Here is a 20,805-nt window from a genome sequence, read left to right on the forward strand (position 1 = left end):
AGTCCACTATCTCCATGTACTCTGAGACGAATGATTGGTTAGTCGTTTTGAAGAAACGGGATCGTAGGGAGTTAGACTTGGCAGAGGTCACAAACCAATCAGTTCACCACAATTGAATAAAGTTGCTACTGCTGTTGCGGAGCAGGCAATGAATAACAGCTTTCATTCCTACAGTACACGTGCTGTATGAAGACACAAATGTGCCTTACAAAATTGACTGGAAAATTCTATGGAAGATTATGCATTTCTACCCATTCAAGGTAACCCTGACAGAGGAGTTCCGCCCCGAGGACATTGAAAGTCGACTAACATTCTCTTTAACATTCCTTGCTCGAGTGGAATTGAACTCTGCATGGCTGTGGGTGCTTTTGTAGGGAGATGAAGCTCCCTTTCACCTGAACGCACCTGAATAGCCATAATATGGGCAACGCAAAACCAAATGCAATAAAAAAAAATACTTTACGTTAACCCAAATTTACTGTCTGGTGCTGGTTTTACAGCTTCCTTTATCATTGGACCATTCGTCTTTGAGAATATTTGCCAGTCGAGTCTGTAACCTGCTCAGTTACTGCCAAGAGGTATGATATTATAAACAATTTTGTTGTGTCGCAGCTACAGCAGCGCCTGTGCATGGATTAAGTCATTTTCATGCAGGATGGGCCCCCTCCACATATCTCCATTCCACTCAACACCATTTTGCTTACACATTTTGTCCAAAGTAGATTAGTTTATGTCCTTCACCAATATCTCTAGATTTTGCACAGGTCCATCTTGTATCTTGTATGCAGGCGATGTCAATCTTTCTGTTTTAAAAAGTCAGCGAATTCGCGCCAGTGAGGGTGCCCATGTTGATGGTTGCAAATCGAATATTCTGGTTTTGGGTTTGGACTTGCTTCTTTAACTTGCCTCGCCCACTTCCAGGTTGCCCTATTATTTCGTTTGTATCATTCGGGTGATGATAGTACACGGCGCTTAAGGGAAACGTCCTAACAGGTTGTGCAAAATGAATTGTCTTGGAACAATAGAAGTGAATAAACGTGTTATTTATGCTTGTGTCGTATTTCTCCTTCTTACACACAGAAAAATTGTGACATCCACAATCGGTACATCATATAGTTCCCTGGTGGTGAATTTTGGAACTACTTTTTTTTTTTTTTTTTCACAGGTATCGCTTCCGCACGATGTATTCCTGCAAAGTTTCGCAGCATTTGGATCACTTGGTTGCACTCCATAAGGCCTGAAACAGTGATACCCTAATTTTGATTACTGTATTATATAAAAGCTTTTATGTCATAAATATTTGTTAGTTATGAAAGAAAAGCTATAATTATATATACAAACTCCCATAAATTCAATAAATGCGTAAAATATAATAATCCAAATTGATTTGCTTATATAGCAGCAACAATAATTAATTTATCATAGACATAAAATGAATTCTTATTTTACTTATACTGAAATTAGTAAATCACATTAAACGTATATTAAATTCTCTAAGTATTCTCTATAATGTCAAATTTTTAATTAAAAAACTGTAATAAATTTTGCAAGGCTACTAAAATTTTTATTACATTCCTATAAGAGAATTCTCTCATTGAGAGCATTTTAATTTGAATTTGAGTAAATTTTTCATCACTCTTTCGACGATGAATCTTTAATATAGCTAATTAATTAAGGTTTGAGTCTCATATGAAGCAAAGTGAACTAATCGTTGCGAATTGATGTGGGAGTCTAACAATTAGAAGTCGCTACTTGAGTGAAGGTTTCAGCAATTTGTGATTTTGTTGCTTCTGTTATGGTATTGCTTGAAATTGTTTCTTTTTAAAAAGGCAGGACTTATAAACTCAACGAACTATACAATATCGTCCAGAGCAAAGTTTAGAAACATCCATGTCCAAGATGGGATTCGAAACCACAACCAATTGTTTGGAGAGCGGGTATGCTCTCCACTCAGCCAACCAAGTCGGTCAGCATTTCAGCGGGAATTTAATTTTCGACAATTAAAACGATAATATCAACCAAATAGCCTTTTCTAAACTGAAGCAGACTAGCAGCTTCTTCAGTACTTCACTCATTTTGTGATATATATATGAGATGTTCTAGTTTTCTGAAATACTACTCGCTTTTTAAGTAAAGGAGGTAAAACAGTAGTCAAATGACTGGTGAAAATTAGTTAAACTCTGTTCAGTTTTTGTGTTTCCTTTGCAACCCATACTACACTTTAATTAATTAGTTATATTAAGAGTCTTGGAATGAATAAATGCACCTAGATTCAATTGAAACCTATCCCTATAAGATATGTTTGAATTGAATATATTGCAGCTGACAGCAAAAGTAAACAAACCATCAATAAATTAAATATATGGGTCAACCCCCCCCCCAAAAAAAAAAAAAAACTTCCATCCGGTTCAAGTGGTATTTGAGCCTTCTGACCCTTTCCTAACGTTGCTGGGTGCAACTTCTGCCCCTCCTTGTTTCTAGTCTCATATCCTGATAGTACAATTAGCAAATTATGTTATTACAATACCTCTTTGAATCGGTCTTTTCCTTCAGCTATTACATAGGCGATAAAGGTAAACCTCTCTCTAAACCGCAACAGCTTAGAGGATGTCTTCTCTGATATTTCCCCAGAAGGTTACCAGAAAAAAAATCTACCAACAGATTGAATACTAATAAATACTCGGGTGCACACAGTATTTTTTCCCCAGGTGTTAAAAACTTGTGCTCTAGAATCAACATCAATACAAACTGTTGCATTCAAATGTAATTTGCCTAACAGCATGGAAGCAAGCCTCCAGCCTATTCCTAAAAAATGGGTGAAACTTAGAATTGATCTATTGTTCCTTCGCCTTCACATCAATAATCTCGAAAATATGGCCCTTATTGGCTAACTACTTCACTTTCTGAAGAATCGATAATTAATTAATGAATTCTGCCACACTCATTCCATCGTCGATCTCCTAGCTAACCTTACTGGCATTTGAACACAAATAGAAATGTTTGGAGAAAGCACTTCGCTGTTTCTGGTATTGAGAAGGTAATTGATGGAATCTGGCATTGAAGGCTGCTTACTATGCTTCTGGTCTGCCTTTTGCCATTTGTGAACAAATTGCCAGTTTCTTCTTTAGTCATAGTTGCATGTCCTCTCAACAGATTTCTTCATTGCATTAATGTCTAGAGCTCTGTGGTTTCTACTACACTCTTCCTCCTGTACGTCAATAACTAAATACTAACCTTAAATCCTATCCGTAGTTTTGCTGATGACAACAAACGTGCAAATGATTCAAGCTTCAAAATATTCAATAACCAGTACCAATGAAAACTGATCTCCTCACCATTCTTAATTGGAGTTTACGATGATGAAGTGTTTCATATCACTGGCAATTTATTTGAGAGAAAATGTTTTTACAGATGGATTATAATAAAAAACGAATGACTATAATTTATATAATATAATTATATAAATACTTAATGAAATATTAAAAACACAAATCCTGCATTTTTTATTTTTGCTGAAATACATAATTATATGAATTCACATGTATTTAAAAAGGAATTTAATGAAATTTGTTCCAATTCATTTTAGAGTGTAATTTTTTAATGTCGAATACAGAAATGATTAAATTTCTTTACCATATAAAGCATGCAAATTAAGTCATTTTCTTCCATATTTTTGCAAAAAGGTAATTTATTATCGAGATTAAATATTTCCTAGTAAATGTAATTAAAATATGTAATTAAAATATATTCGATATTTGTAAAACCCATCACTCTTTTAAAGTCTTTGATTTATATATTTGTTATTTTTTCCGATGTAAAATGATTCGCCCTTCCTCAAACTTTTTATTTTGATGAAAAAACATTCAAGTAAATACAGGGTGTCCCATAAGTTACGAAGCGATTAAAATATTTAATAACTTTTTTATTTATTAGTTTTTTTTATTATAATGAAATACAGAACCTGCAGTTTTTTTTTTTTTTTTGATTAGTTATGGAAAACCTTCGTGATTTATGGGCCACCCTGTAGATTACACGTTTTAAGTGCAGTGAGAATAAGTATTCAAAAACAGAGACAGCTGCTCTAAAAGAGATGAGGCATTCATTATTTGGTGTGTGAATTTTATAATTTTCATTCTGTTGAAGGGCATTTCTTACTTTTAGCTTTCAATTTTATCTCGAAGAAATTATTCATTTCCTTTCTGTTTTTGTAGATTATTATTCATTGCAATGCATAAAATATTTGAATGACAGAATTCTCGAAGTGTGTTTCATTGTTTTATTCCTTATCATACTTCGATTTTTTTTTATTTTTGTGTATTGTTACGTTAAAAAATGTTCTTTGCTGCTGTTGTTCATCGTATTCTACCGCTAGGCAGTACCTACAACGAACGCAGGTTTTTATTGAACTTTTGGCTCACCTCTTCTTAGTGAGTTATAAAAAAAAATGTTATATCACGATAATAATATTTACTTACAATATTTTAAACATATAAAATAAAAGTATTTATTAAACCAGCGATTCTAATTATAATTTTTTTCCATATAAAAATAAAAATGGTGTTTTATTATATTCTAAATAAATTCAGAAAAAAAATTAAGATAACAATGTTTAATACATTGATGTCCAAAACCTAAGGACGAGCAATATTTCTAAAGATAACAACTGCAAATTCAGACGAATTGGCTTCTGGCAATTTGTATAACTGACGATTTCGAGTAGAAAGCCGGTACACATTCAATTTTTAAGCGAAACAAATTCTAAGCGAATTGTTTGACGGATGATCTCCGTTTGGGTGTATGCGCTATTTTACTAAGGTTTATGTAAGTTTGCTTTCAAATAGGGACACGCCCACTCATATCTTGTTATTGCTTTTCTTTTGTTTAAATTTTTGTTGTATATTTATATATTAACCTTACAAACCTTTGCTGGTAACACGTCCCACCCTACGGGATTCATACCGAGTCATACGACTCTTAATTCTTTTTTTCTCTTCCTTTTCAGACGCAGACACAGCATGAGTATGATGATCTTCGTCCCACCAAGGACCAGGACTTCAGGAATGGAGATACTAGAAAGAGAGGAGCCCAAATTCCTTACCAAACTGCTTAAGGAGGAGCTGACATCACATATTCCTTCCCCCAGTGAGGAAGGACGATTTTTGATTTTAGAAAAAAACATTGCTTCGAGAGACAAACCTTTTTAGGGTTTTTTCGCTCTGGGAAATCACATTATACTAACAATAGTAGGTTCTCAAATGAGCACATTAACTCAAGTGGGTCAAGAACGTGCATTTTTTCATAGATCCGACTCCGTGTTCTCTACAAGGGCAGAAGTTGGTTCGTGATCAGCCAACACCAAGGCTTTCCATCAAAACATTATATGTGACATCAATCTCAACATGGACATGAAGAAACAAAAACAGCTGGAGGAAAGGAACATTATCAGGCTCCATCGGCGCTCGGAAGATAAGCAATCGGTTGCATTTCTACAATAAGAGCTACGTCAATTACCGAGAGGAGCGAAGCATCATAAATATCAGCGAAGGTGGGTGTATAAACACCACGACATCTTGAAAGCCTTCTTGATAGAGTTGAGTGTAGTACTCAACTCTATCAAGACAACATTATCCCCCCCCCACACACACACAGGATTACTCCTGCTCGAACATTAACTCTTTCTCTGCGCGCATCTAGGCAGGGTTAGACCGACCGATAACAGCAGCATCAGACTTCAAGCAATGTCGAAACCAAGAAAGAGCCTGGACCATATGAACTAGGCACAAATCTTTATCGGGAAGCCTGGATTTCATCCTTCCCATCCTCGTGACACTCTATAACATATTCTTTAACACCAGAATCGTGCAGCGAGAATTTGTAGAATGCCATACCACCTCCATTCCCAAAGCGAACAGAAATCCAGCTTATATCAAAAATTGGAGAACCAGCAGTTTGTCGAACGCGGAACAAGTTCCTAGCCCTTGTTCCGAACAACAGACTGAAGGTGGGGATGAGGTATATCAACAGCACATAAATATATGGTGTTCCTGGCCGATCGATACAATTTAATCTCATCCTCGTAAGAGAACTGTTATGTCTGGTCGATATCAAGAAGTCTTTAGTCGCATTGGGTTCCATCGATTTGAACCAAGCGTTTGACAGCGTCCGTCATTTTTTTTCTGTTCAACATCCTTCAGAAAGTCGAGTGAGCAGTGGACTTCTTTCCATCATCAGAGGAGGCTACAACAACAGCACTATTCGCCTCCTTATCAATGGACATTTATCGGACCCGGTTAACATCCAGAAAGATCTTAAACAAGGTTGTACTCTCAATCCGCTGCTTTTCTCACTAGTCCTTAAGCTATTTCTACAGGCAATTAACAGCTCTCGTACTGTCAGAGGGATTCCATTACCTCTCACCACGGATGAATCCAAATTAGTAGCATGCGCAGATGACGTAATGGGCATTCTCAGGGACGACGACTCTATCCGATGCTTCTTCAATATTCTAGAGAAGTTCAAAGTGTCGGGGCTCACATTCAGCCCCTAGAAAACCGAAATCAAAAGTATGGATTCTGGGACGCAAACAATATCCCTATGGGTTTCGTCCCTACAGACCCCCCCCTTTCTCACCATCCTAGGGATTCCGTTTGCAGCACACCCTCTACTCGACGTCGTAAATCTCATAGCCAAAACAGTCTAGAGTCTCAAGGATTGAACGTGCAACTGTCACGTTCCACCATGGCCACAGTGATCAAAACTATCCTGAATCCGGCCTACCAGTACGCCGTTGACATCAGCGAGAATCAAGAAAGCCAACTATATATGAAACCTTGAAGTTATTCTAGGGCAATCTATTCAAGGAGGTTGACATTAAGATCCTTCAACTTCCAGAGAAACTGGGGGACTTTGGCATTTCCGTCTTGAAAATCAGATACCTGAGCAATACCACTTTCCAGTAACAAGATTTTGCAAACCAACCATCTCTATAGCTATCCTAGAGGGTAAGATAGCAACATTGTATAAATGTGGCTCCAAGATAGAGGTAGCAATTAATATATCAGGTGCAGATCAATTAATATATCAGGAGTATATTACATAGCAAGAGAATAAAGTATTGGAAAAGTTGGGGAAAGGTAAAATACAACAGTGGATTGATATGGATGCGATACTCTATAGTGGGAAGCATGGCTTTGTAAAGGGTAGTTTCTGTCTTAGTAACCTGTTCATTTTTTATAATAAAGTGGGAGCTCAATTAGTAAAGGTAATGTTTACAACATGATACTGCTCGACTTTTCCAATGCATTTGACAGAATACCGGAAACTCTGAAAACTATTACAAAAGCTGGAGCAAATGGGAACGAATATGAGGCTAGTAGCATGGATGGGGAAGTGACAGACACCTCTGAGAGACACCAGAGTAGTATATGGCGGAATGGAGTCTAGGAGAGTGATGCTCACTAGTGGAGTACCTCAGAGTTCGGAACTAGGGGGGGCCACTGCTCTTTAATTTGTATATCAATGACACGGGGAAAAATTAAAAGGGGATATTCAGTTGTTTGCTGATGATGAAAAACTAGAGAGAATAAGAGTAGATAACGGTGTTGTAGATATCCTGCGGGATGATTTAAATAAATTGCCATTGTGGGCAAAGGATAATGATTGTCAATTTATTACAAAATGTAGGGCTATGCACTTCGAGTTGAAAAGGTTGCATATGGTGTATCATATTGATGGTATTGGATTACAGGAAATTGATGAGGCAAGGAACTTGGGTATAATGGTAAACAAAGAGTTGAAGTTCAGACGGCATATTGCAAAAGTTGGTAAAATAACTCAAAGAGTTACTTGGATGTAAAAAAACACCCTAACAAGTAAAGATAAGAAAAGTATTATCCCTCTTTATAAGGCTATAATTCAGCCACATCTTAACTACTGCGCGCAGATTTGGTCACCTGGGTTTCTTGGAGACCAGGAGGTGGTTGAAAGGATTCAGAGACGAGAGTTGACAGGCTGTGGAGTACTACGAGGATAGCTTGAAGGTTTGTGGGTTAGAAAGTTTAGTTGATAGGCGGAAAAGAGGAGACGTGATAGAAACTTTTAAGATATTAAAAGGATTTTATAAAATTGATGCAAGTGATATTTTTCAATATATGACAAATAGTCAGAGAACTAGGGGCTATCCGTGGAAGTTGTGTAAGAGTGTGTTTAGTATGGTGTGCGAACCAGATTTTTGGCGTGGAGAATGATGAGTGAGTGGAGTGGATTGAGAAATTAGTTGTGAGTTCCCTGACAGTGAATGAATTCGAGGAGAGGAACACTAAGACTTGTGTGTACAATGATTAATTTGGGTCTCCTACGATGAGTCCCTGGACTCCATGGAGATGCCGTAAAATAATAATAATAATAATATTCTGTTCGGTATTCCCTTTTTGGAATCACAAACCATCAATGTTCAAAGTGGAAATTGTCCAGGAACAATATAACAGACTTTGCCAGCTAATAGAACAACTCCTCTCGCGTATTAACATCGCCGACATCCAGAGACCAGTAATATCTGGTACCAACAATTATTTAACATCCTCCTTATCGAAGTTATGAATTTAAGGATCAACAACCACATCCTATTTGGTCACCTCATCAAACATCGAGGCTACCCGTCGAGAAAGGATCTTGCATGGAGGATAGTCTAAGGCAATTTAGTTTGTATCAACATCTGGAGGTTTCATGACACCCGCTACCCCTTCTGTTGTTTCTCTCAGAGTCTGGATACGGTGGAGCACGGATTCTACGAGTAACCTCTATCTAACATCATATGGAGGATGATGAACGACATTTCCCATATTTCCCTCCTATTGCAGGAACAAGTAATTCACCTGCAGTTCATTCCACCATTCACCGACAGACAGAAGTAACTTGTCTTTATCATTAATGAATTGAAGTATCATATGGAAGGTAAGAAAAAAATCCGCATAACTTGAATCCTTCTAGCTTGTTGCAACTCTCTTGGATCGCAGGTTCTATAGTTCCTTAAGACGGTTTTCATATCTAGAGAGAGAGAGAGAGAGAGAGAGAGAGAGAGAGAGAGAAGCTTTGGGAGAAACCAGATTTACCATCAAGTGGTGTACACCTCCAATCCTATGTACTGACAGAAATAACACGAAGTTCTGTTTACTACTGCTTTACCATCTCTACTCATAATCCCATTTCTGGTCTTTGTACTTTTTCGAGTCTTTCTGCCAACTTTGTTCCACGGTCTCCCACGGAGGTAACCCAGGCAGCGCAGGACAACTGAACGCGGTGAACCCTGAAGGGGAAGATCACCTGGACACCGGTTCCCGCCTTGATCCTTTCCATTCAATGAGATGGACCTTTAGCTGTGTGAAAAGAGTTATCATCTGATAGTACTCCGCTAATAAAATGAGTAGTGTGAGCTAAGGCCTATTTTTTATCCTTCCCTCCCTCGTTCCACCTTCCCACATCCTTCTCATCCCATTCCTCTACTCCTTCCTACCAACTCACCTCAACCTTACTGTCATTTCCTCATTCTTCTTTTTCTTTCTTCTAGGGCACACTAATTCCTTTTTTTATTTCAATAAAGCGATGGAATTACTTTACTCTTTCACCGCAAACTTGAATGTCTTGCAATGTTTAAAAGACGTCTGAGTAATTTCACGCACAGAATAATTATCGGAAAGCATGTAAACGGAAACAAAATTATGATATTGATGGAGAGTTTGGAATCTCACATAACGTTGAATCCGGCTCTGGACAGCATTTCAAACCAATGGAATGTATATTACAGACGTGCTAAGAAGTCGTCCCCAATCTACGACGGAACATGAAAACAGATTTTTGGTTATAACAGCAAAATGTAATCGACGCACGATGATAAGTCAGCTTTTAAGTCGGCTCCATTTAAGCACAGGTACGCGTGTATCTGGCAAGATATCTGCGATAAGTACGCCTATATGACGGAAGCCTGCACTCAGCGTCCCTTCATCCACAGCTCATCGTAGAGCACATTTTCACTGATGTTGCATCCATAAAAATTGGACAAGGCACCAACGGACTAAATGTACACTTCACACGTGAGTCATTTTACTCTTTCCTCCGATTCTAGACGACTTGATTTGGCGTGAAAGTGGTACTGCTTATCCTCTCGAGAATGTTTTGTGAAAGGGATAGATATGCGGTGCTGGGGTCTCGGTGGACGCACTGAGCTACAAGAGCTGGAAAAAAGGAACTACGACTGGTGAACGACATTACAACGATCTTCTTTAACGTCATGTTCGATTGTTCCGTAGCGCTGCAGGCGAAGAATTCATTTTTATGGATGACAATGCCACTCCACATCGTACACGAGCAGTGGAGATGTTCTGAAACACCAAGGATAATATCGAATCGAGTAGCCAACACGCTCCCAGATGATTCCTGCCCCATAGAACACGTTTAGAACTGAATATGGAGACGGATTGCTGCTCGAAATTCTCCTATAGAAAACAAAAATGGCCTTATCGAAGCTCTGAAGGGAGGAGTGGGCCAGTTTGTCACAAGACCCCCCCCCCCCCCCGAATCACTTGGGGGGTAAGCATGTTGCAACTCTGTGAGAGCTGCATCGCAGTTCGGAGTGAACATATTCTATACTGAAACGTTTCTCCACATAGTTTTCTTAAAGCACTATACATTAATTCTTTAACTACGTTCTTAGGAAATTTGTAATTTTTGTCCAAAACATGTTGCATTTTAATTTGTACGGAATTTATAACACATTTTTGTGTAATATAATTTATTAGTATTAGTATGCTGGCAAAAAAATTATATCCACATTTGACTGTAGTCATGAAAATGTTTTCATTTTCCGCAAAGCATGCACACTTTCTGGGAAGTACATCAAAAATGCACACATTAACAAACTTAATACACTGATCTTATAGCATGTTTATTAAATAAAACAGAAGGTGTATAAAAATAAAATGCTGTATTCTGTTAACAAATGATATTTTCTGCAACAAGAAACCATATCATTTGGCCATTTTCACCATTCAGATACCTATATATCTATGATTTCTCATATCCAAAACAGGAAAGACTAAGAATAATTAAGTTTTATATAAGAAAAATGGATTTTTTATTTAAAAAAAGATGAAACGTATAATCCTTTTTCAGAATTTAAGGCAATCACACAAAATTTTCTTTCTGTCTAGTAATAAAAAAAAAATTAAGACACCTTTTTAATTATAGTAAAATCACTCCTTATGAGTATTTGTTTATTTGCAATATTTTGACGAGGAAGAGAAGCAATCAACCGTGACATGCGGTGATCAATACCCTTGGAGGGTAATGGATGTCAATGCAGTAGCCAATGAAGTTCTAACTGAGGCTCGGCTATTGCTGTTACCCTCTTGCCATGATCAGAGCTTTAATAGCCCAATAACACTTTATCCCTACACTGTCCGCTACAAATAACGAGGAAGATGAAAAGCATTCTTGCTTCGCCCCTTTAAGCCAGTCCTTATAAGGACTATAAATATTTTGACGTTTTCTATATGCAAGAAGTTTAAGTCTGTTTGTTAATGGAAAGATCATTACAATATATATATATATATATATTATGCAAATTACACGAGTAAGCATTTAAACTAATTGCTGCCAGAATGAGTCAAAAATCATCACGATCTAATCTGTAGAATAGTAAACATTTACAGTATTTCTATTCATAAGTATAGAATTAATGCTCACGTCTAATAGTTTCGCTTAAACTAGGACATTTACTGCCCATCATAATCCAACTTAATGCAGATTATAATTACATGCCACTGTAATTAATAGTCCTAATAAGATCGGAAGATGCTTGAACCCGATAGATTATAATTACCTACGAATTAATGAAGATTAAAGTCAATTTCAATGATCCGATAAATATCTTGTAATAGCACAGCATTCTCTCCGTACGCAGATGAGGCAAAAGTTATAACAGCGAAATAAATTAGCACAAGTGTTATTCACTATAAAAGTAAAAATAACATATAGCATGCTGTAAGGTAATAAAACTCGAGAGTATAATGCATTACTAGCTCCGGGTAAGGGGAAATAATTGCTTAAGGGACTTTTTAGAAAATAAATTAAGCACAAAAAATGGCGGTAAGCAAGTGTATGGTAATTCTGATAACTTTATTCAACTATACTATAAACATAATTGCTTAAGGGACTTTTTAGAAAATAAATAAGCACAAAAAATGGCGGTAAGCAAGTGTATGGTAATTCTGATAACTTTATTAAACTATACATAAATATAGCTTGACCATTGTAGAAGAGTCCGTTACTCAGACATAATCTATAACTGTTGAGACGAAGCTATTTCACATCGCTCGCTATACGGTTTTATATAATTGTTCAATTTTTAAAAAATTTTTTTTTATTTGGGAAATTCCGTGTGGATATTTTTTTTATTATTTGGCTTTGATCTAACATCTTGGGTTTTCGGGTAGTATAAGATCTCGTTAACGGTAACAAATTTCTTTTAGAATTGTCATTTGAAGAATAAAAAAGAGAGAAAGTAGAAGAATGCCTGAGTTATCTTTTCATGTTTCCATATCATGGAATAACGTCTCGGTATTTTCCACCAAACAATATTATACAATGAACTTGGCTGAGTACATACGCGTCTTGAATAGATATTAGTAATAGTACTGGATCAAGAGGAAAATCAGGTCCTTTAGTCACCTTCTACTTCTATTTTTTTATTGTGATTTTCGTATTTTATTGATGGTTTAAGCTTTCTCAGAGTAACATGCTGAGTATAAGACTTCTCATAAAACACTTTTTTTTCCCTTTTCTGATTGCACATCCAGATGGAGTCTGCAGAATTCCTCACATACTCATACTGTATGTCCCTCCCATGGGTATTGGAAGTGAGTTACTATCCTGGCGTTGATAATGAAGATGATAAGTGCATCCTCATTTGGCACAAACTTATTTGATTCAGTTGTACTATTAGAGGTGGCGCTCTCGTACTTTACATGAACTTTACACCGCATCTCACGGTCGATTATTCAAAGATGATAAAGATTTATTCTTATAAGGACTGGCTTAAAGGGGCGAAGCAAGAATGCTTTTCATCTTCCCCGTTATCTGTAGAGGACAGTGTAGGGATTAGGTGTTATTGAGCAATTAAAGCTCTGATCATGGCAGAAGGGTAATAGCAATAGCCGAGCCTCAGTTAGAACTTCATTGGCTACAGCATTGCCATCCATTACCCTCCAAGATACAGCATTGCCATCCATTACCCTCCAAGATTTAGTCCTTATAGTCCTTATAAGGACTGGCTTAAAGGGGCGAAGCAAGAATGCTTTTCATCTTCCCCGTTATCTGTAGAGGACACTGTAGGGATAAGGTGTTATTGAGCAATTAAAGCTCTGATCATGGCAGGAGGATAACAGCAATAGCCGAGCCTCAGTTAGAACTTCATTGGCTACAACATTGCCATCCATTACCCTCCACGGATATTGGATTGAATGAATCAATCACCGCATCTCACGGTCGATTGATCCCTCCAATCTCCTCCATTCCTCCAAGATTTAAACTAGTTAATCCGATTGTATTCATTTAATATGAAAGATTTAGAATGGTTAATAATATATTTATAGAATTTTATAAAAAAAGTGTTTGAAATGAATTAAAATAACAAAGCATTTAAGTAAAATATAAAGTTTGCTATGAATTTAATAACAAAATTATATTTTTGAAAGAGAATATCAAAACAAATATAAGAACTTTTAAAGATCAAGGAAGAAAAAAACTCGAAATTACAAATATATCAATTTGAGAAAAGTGATTATCTGCAGCATGTAAACCATTAAAATTTTAGCTGAAACGAGGAAATAAAAAAAAAAAAACTAAGAAGAGAAAAATATGAGAAGATGAGTTCTCTTGTTTATTTTGTTGGCGTGCTCGTTCGTGCAATCAAATAAACTGCATATCCGCATACCGTCCCTTTAGTTCCCACGCAGTCCAATACTTCGGCCGCAATAATTGATACAAACACTGTCGTTGCTGTATAAACAATTCAGTAAGCAGAAGGCTATGCTGCTTTGGCTAAAAGTTCCACGGAAGTGCTGAGAATGGGATTCTTCTTATTAACTTCGTGAAGCGACTGAGAAAACAGGTTCCGTTCTGAATAATGCGCAAAGACAAAGAAATTCCATCATTTCTGTAGTTTTGTATTCGTCAGCGGAACTGAATTATGCATTAGGAGCATATGCGGGAATCGCATCCACCGTAATTGTCCATCAGAACAGAATGGAGGAATTTAGCAATCGGCTGAGTTACTTCCTATCTTACTAGGAAAGTCTTTGGGATATGAAAGAAACCTTCACAATCTCACTCTCCCAGTTTACGGAATATTGCAAACATAGCTTCATTTGTAATCATAAATACATTTTTTTTAACGGATGATTAAGGCTTTGTTTTAATCTCGCTTGTTTTGCGAAGATAATGATAATGATGATGATCTCACTTTCCTCTGGGAGTGATAACGTGCAAAGCTATCATTTTGTATAGAAGTCGCTTTTTTAAAAAATGTGGATTATTAAAGGTAAAAAGATAACGTATTTACAGACTTGGGAGCAGACTATCGGATACATGATGCACGTTTAACTAGTAAACATGCAGACCGCGCTGCAAACATTTTGAGAACAGTTTTTTATGAAATTTTATAATGGAACTGTTCCACTATAAAACTTTTTTATTTATTAAGAATTTCGTTTATCATCTGTATATTATTATACTTATATGTAGAAAATTTTATTTTATTTTGTTAATTAATTAATTTATATTGTATAATTTTTATTTATTATTTATTTTATTTTATTTTTTTTACCAGAGGTAAGGTTAGGGTAAACGATTAATAAAGAATTAATTTACCTTTCTTTTGTGTAGTGTCATGTAGCTTGTATACTGTGCACATATGTTTTCCTGATGATGATCTCACTACAGAGGTCGAAACGTCGAGTATTATTTTCATAATCATAAGTAAAGGAATTACTTCAACATGTGTGTTTATGTCGACATAAATTCTTTACAATGAATTCCGATCACTGTGTAACCTTAAAAGAAAGATTTTTGTTATTTTCATAAATTTACGTTATAAAAATTAAATATGTGTATTTAATCGATAAAAATTAAATACATATCAAGTTAGCTTAAATAAACAACAATAAAATCAGTAGGTAAAATGGTCAACTGACTAAGTTGGTTTAGTTTCATTTCCTGTTTAAACTTATCAAGTGGATCTACTTTTGATTCTTCATGATAGAGGGCACTACTGAACGCATGAAATAACGCTTAACTTTTAAGCTTTAATTATGAGAATAACTATATCTTAATAAGTGTAAATAGTTTTAGACAGCGTGAAACTGTGCAATCTGAAGACTAGCACTCTCGCCAAATATCTTCACTACTCATTTGCTAACTCATGTTTAACTTTGCACTTAATGAAATTGCTGGGATTCTCCAGGTGTACTCTTGTTCTCTTATAAACATGTAGAAACAAATATTAAAGAGCAAACACACATCACTCCATCTAGAAAATTGAATGTGTGCAGCGATGTGGATGGTAGAATAGATATTTACACTTTTGGAAATATCTTTTCAAGCAACGGAAGCAGATTTTAATTCATTTCCTGCCTATTTGAAGTTGTAAACATTTTGGCCAAGACTGGTTGGGGGAATTGTTAAAACAGAATACTTAAGTGAGCGAGCTTGTATTGCTAGGCCTATTTTTATACACAAGCGCATGCGCAACAGGAATTTAACATCGAATTACGTAAAAACACCGAAGCACATATTAAAATCGCATAGAAACTGAAAATAAAGCTACTTTCCTAAAACATAGTGCTTATTTTATAAAATATATAAACCAATCCGATTCAAGACAGATATTTAACTGGATTAAACTAAATTAAAAATTAAATTACATTAAAATTAAATTAAACAAAAAATAATAAGTTTGAAAATGTTTTACATTTTTTTGAATCATTTTAATACAGTTCAATACAGTATATTTTATGACAAAAAATCATTATATTTTAGTATAAATAGATTTTAGTATAAAAAAAGTGTTTTTTTTTTTGCTAAGCGCAGTTGTTGATTTTTCTATTAAATGTTTCTATACGCAAGTAATAATATCATCTATTGACTACAGAAGAAAACTGGACAAATATTGAATTATAAGTTATGGTATCAGTATTTGTTTTTCAAATGTTCAGATATTTGCATAAGTAAATATAAAAATCCGAACGTGTTGTCTGTTGGAGTAAGTAGAACTAGTAAATCACTAGAATGTTTAGGTGTTAAAAGAAGTTCCCTCCTTTCAACAACTAAATTAATATTGAACTCTTCCCTTTTAAAATTAATACTAAATACCGAATTAGTTTGATAAGTTAAAAGTTGCGTTTATTATTATTATTATTATTATTATTATTATTATTATTATTATTATTATTATTATTATTATTATCCGAGATCTTCAAGAAGTCAAGGACTCATCCAGGGAGGCTATTAATCACCCAAACCAGCTGTCAAACGTTCGCATAAATTCACTCATACTTACTACATGCACTCACTATCCCCCTAAAGGAAAACCATTCCACTCACTCGCTTCTCTATGAGAGAAATAATAGCTCTTACCCCTTTCTTGACTGTGAACAAACTTAACTTCCACGGACGTCCCCGTGTTCTCTCTCTCTCTCTATCTCCCCACCCTCCGTATAAAACGAAAAATTTTGTCAGTTGAAATTCTATAACATCCATTCAAAAGTCTATAGCCCTCTATCATATCATCCATCTTTCTCTTGTTAACTAGACTCTGTAATCCACACACACTCGAAATTTTTCCTCTTAATCTCAATCCATAATCTCTACATAAGCTTTGTAACTCTTTCTTCATCTTCTTGGAACCTGGGAAACAAAATCTGCACACAGTAGTCCGAGTGCAGTCTAATCATGGCCTTATAAAGAAGCAAAATGACTTCCTTATTCTTACATCTTAAGGTGCGTTTCAACATCGCAATTATCCTTTGAACTTGTATTTGCAATTTTTGCTTTGTAATCTCTGAACTTCAAATTACTATCCACAATTATGCCAAGATCCCTTGCCTCCTCAGTTTCATGTAGCATAAATCCGCTAATATAATATGCCGCTGGAAATCTAATCACGCCAAAGTGCATAACTTTACACTTACTAACCTTAAACTGACATCCATTTTCGTTTGACCGAACTTCCAACCATTCAAATCATTTTGTAAGTGATTGATATCAGTAGCATCCCTGATTGCCCTGCCTATCTTCGCATCATCGGCAAACCATTGCACATCACCAGTTAGATCCTTCATAATATCATTAATGTACAGATTGAACAACAATGGCCCAAGAACTGAACACTGAGGTACACCACTGGTCACCTTAAATCTGGCAGATTAACACCAAGTGTATATCACGTTTTGATATCTGTCCGTCAATCATCCCTCAACCAAAGTCAAAAGTTTATATTCCCACCCCATATTCTCCATTTTATGCAACAGCCTTTCGTGTGATATTCTATAAAATGCCTTAGAAAAATCCAACATCATCAATTATAGTATATCCATTCGTTTTATTCCAACTCGGCCGTAACATTGTTATAAAATATGATAAATTGCTAAAACATGACCTTCCTTTAGTAAACCCATGCTGTTCCTTCTGTAGGTGAGTTCTTACCAACGTCTCTAAAATATTCACCACCACCACCACGCTGATAGGTTCGTTCCATGCCTGTGGTGTCAGGAATGACACCACAGGAATGCACAGCTATTCCACTTCATTCTCATTCACTTCTATCTTTTCATCCACTGTAGCAGTAGTACTTGCACCTTGTTACATACACCTGGTAGATATATATTAGCAAGGTGAGTAGCACTCATTAATTGAACAATCTCATTATCGTGTGTCACTAGAGTACCATTCAATGTAGTTATTCTTCCACGTTCATTTTTCTTTTTTGGATTTCCAAAAGATAAAATTCTTTTGGATTTCCAAATTTCATATTCCGATTTAGCTTTCCACACACTACTCGTTATTTTTATGACCTGCATTTTATACATTTCATAACTTCTCTCACTCTTATTTCAACGATATTCTTTCCACATCATCTTCTTCTTGTGGATCTCTTGCTTAACAAGGTTGCACATTCATTTCACTCCCATCCCATTTATTCTTCGAACACTAGGAATACATTCATATACCGCCTCGCGCTGACATTTTTACCATTCAGTAACTGAAATCATGGCACCAAAGATCTCAGTTGATCATAATTTCCAGCTTTGTAGTTCAGTAGGTTGTTCTAATGGGAACATCAATACAATACTTCACTAGAGAGCGCAGTATGATCACTGACGCCAACTGGTGGTAAAATAGCCATATTTTTCCAACACTCTTTGACTTCGTGTTTCTTCTTTCACATGCTGCTCTCGCAACAATTCAATAAATTCCTATTCTTTCTTATTATGAGATTTCTTATCTACCCAATCCATGTTTCAAAAATTAAAGTCACCAATAATGATCACTCGTTTAGTATCCATAAGGCTAAATTGGCACTGCATTCCATCGTCCCCTGCAACTGAACCGCCAGGTCTGTAGCAACAACCCACCATATATTTTATGCTGTTATAGCCTCCCCTTCACACCAGTTAGTCTCAAGCTCACCGCTAAATTAAATATTGTTACTATTATTGTTTTCTTGCATTTCTACCCTACCTGGACTTACGTCGTATGATGCCGTTAGTAGCACTCCCTCCCCCCCTTCCTCTCCTATCTCTTCTGTCATTCCTAAAAATAGTATACCCAATACAATCGGTCCCAGTTAACATACCTGATTCAGATAGCCATGTCTCACCAGTGCCAACAATCTTAGACCGCAACGTATTCAATAAAGCAAACTCAGACCGTTTTGTTTCTAATGCTCCTGGCATTTGTGTATGGATATAATAAATTACCACCCAGTGTCTAGTCTTATAATTAAACATGAAATCTATTTGGTTTTGTTGTAGAACGTTCTCTTTTTTCTCAGGCTACTCAAAAGGTCCGAACCCAAAGAAGTATATTTTCCATTTCTTGCATACAATAGCTGAACGTTTTTTTTTTTTTTTTTTTAAAGATTTCATTAAAAATATTTTAATAATATATTTTTGCATATACAATACAATACGAAGTTTATTATGCTCATCACTTAGACATAATATTTATAAATATACAATTCAAGTATAATCATTTCTGTTGGTTTTTACATTTATTTTTGGCTGATTATTTTGTTATAGATAAATAAAAATATTTTCCTTATATGTACAAATAGAGTAAAATACATTATCAGATAGTTTTCTTAGTTTATAAAAAAGTTTAAAATAAGTTAGAATTTTTACAACTGTTTTATCTGTAACCAAAGGCCGTAGCCATACTGGTTACTAGAAAATTAAATTAGCTCGATACAGTCACTGCAAAATCCAGTGACTATCTATGAGGGCTCAGAGAACATGGTATTTACTTGTTAATATACTAGTATCATAATTGGACATGATATGTAAGTTATAGTGATCTCTTATAATATACGTTTAAAATAAATATCAACATTATTTAGTCTCATGAGGTAGACTTTCTATCTTTTTCGGAAATCATATTCTAAGGTTATGGATTTGATTTCATTTGGGAGTTTATTGTACCTGCTTGTTGTAAAGTATTCAATGGATTTATTCAACATTTCTTTGTTTGTCTTAGGCACTACCAGCAAGTTCCGGCCACACTTTCACACACACATTTCCCCATTCCTTCCTTAATGATCTTTTCCCGACTCTCTGCATTAGGTGTCATCCGAATAGGTAATGTTTTCAGGCTCCTGATGACAAATGAATTAAGTACAGACCGTCCGTCTTACACAAGTCTTTTCGGCCATTAAACACACTCCACACATGTAAAAACTTGTCAATTTCTTCTACACAGCCTGCGCATTGAATCCGTTGCTTTTTTTTTAACTCGCTACTGTCGTATCTGGGTAGCAAACCTACAATTTTCACTCTTTCACGTTTCTTTCTCTTTCTTCCAACAGACCTTTCATACCCTCCCTCACACTATCTTTGTCGCTACTTAAATTATTAGTTCCAAGAAGAATTTGGGATACAATGTGATGATACGATTTATACTTGTGAGAAATAAAAGTCTTGAGTGAAAACTGACACCTCACGTGGATTTTGAATGCAGTGGAGGCTACAAATGTGATCTGCTTCTGCCAGGAGTAGCTTGATATGTAAGAGACATCTAATCTCGATATTATTTGTGTTAGGAAAGAAGGTGACCATTCTTGCATGAAATAACACAGATTGTGTTTTAATATGATTAAAGTTGACAAGATTGCCCTCTTCCTGAAATATGCCAAAGAGATCAGTATTTAAGGCGCTAATTACGGAAGCTCTTGTAGATTGGGATAAATAAGAACTGCGAGGTTTTCAAATAAAAAAAATGGGAATGGAAATTATTGGGATCAGCAAAAATATAAATAGGATTGAAAGTCAGTTTTTGAATAGGAGAAGGCAATTTTTGAATAGGAGAAATAGTAGACGAATATAAAATGCCTGGCGATCAGCATATGAATAATCTGAAGAAAGCAAGCCATCCTGCATGACACGTATGGAACAATCAGGCAGGAAATTTCAGGAAAATAATAATATGATAATTTGAAGGTTAGCACAAAAATCTATTTGCTAAATTATCATCGTATTGTCT

Source organism: Typopeltis vanoorti, chromosome 1 (genome assembly GCF_054136105.1).
Source record: "Typopeltis vanoorti isolate ZY-2024b chromosome 1, IOZ_Tvanoo_1.0, whole genome shotgun sequence".
Classification (NCBI taxonomy): Eukaryota; Metazoa; Arthropoda; class Arachnida; order Uropygi; family Thelyphonidae; genus Typopeltis; species Typopeltis vanoorti.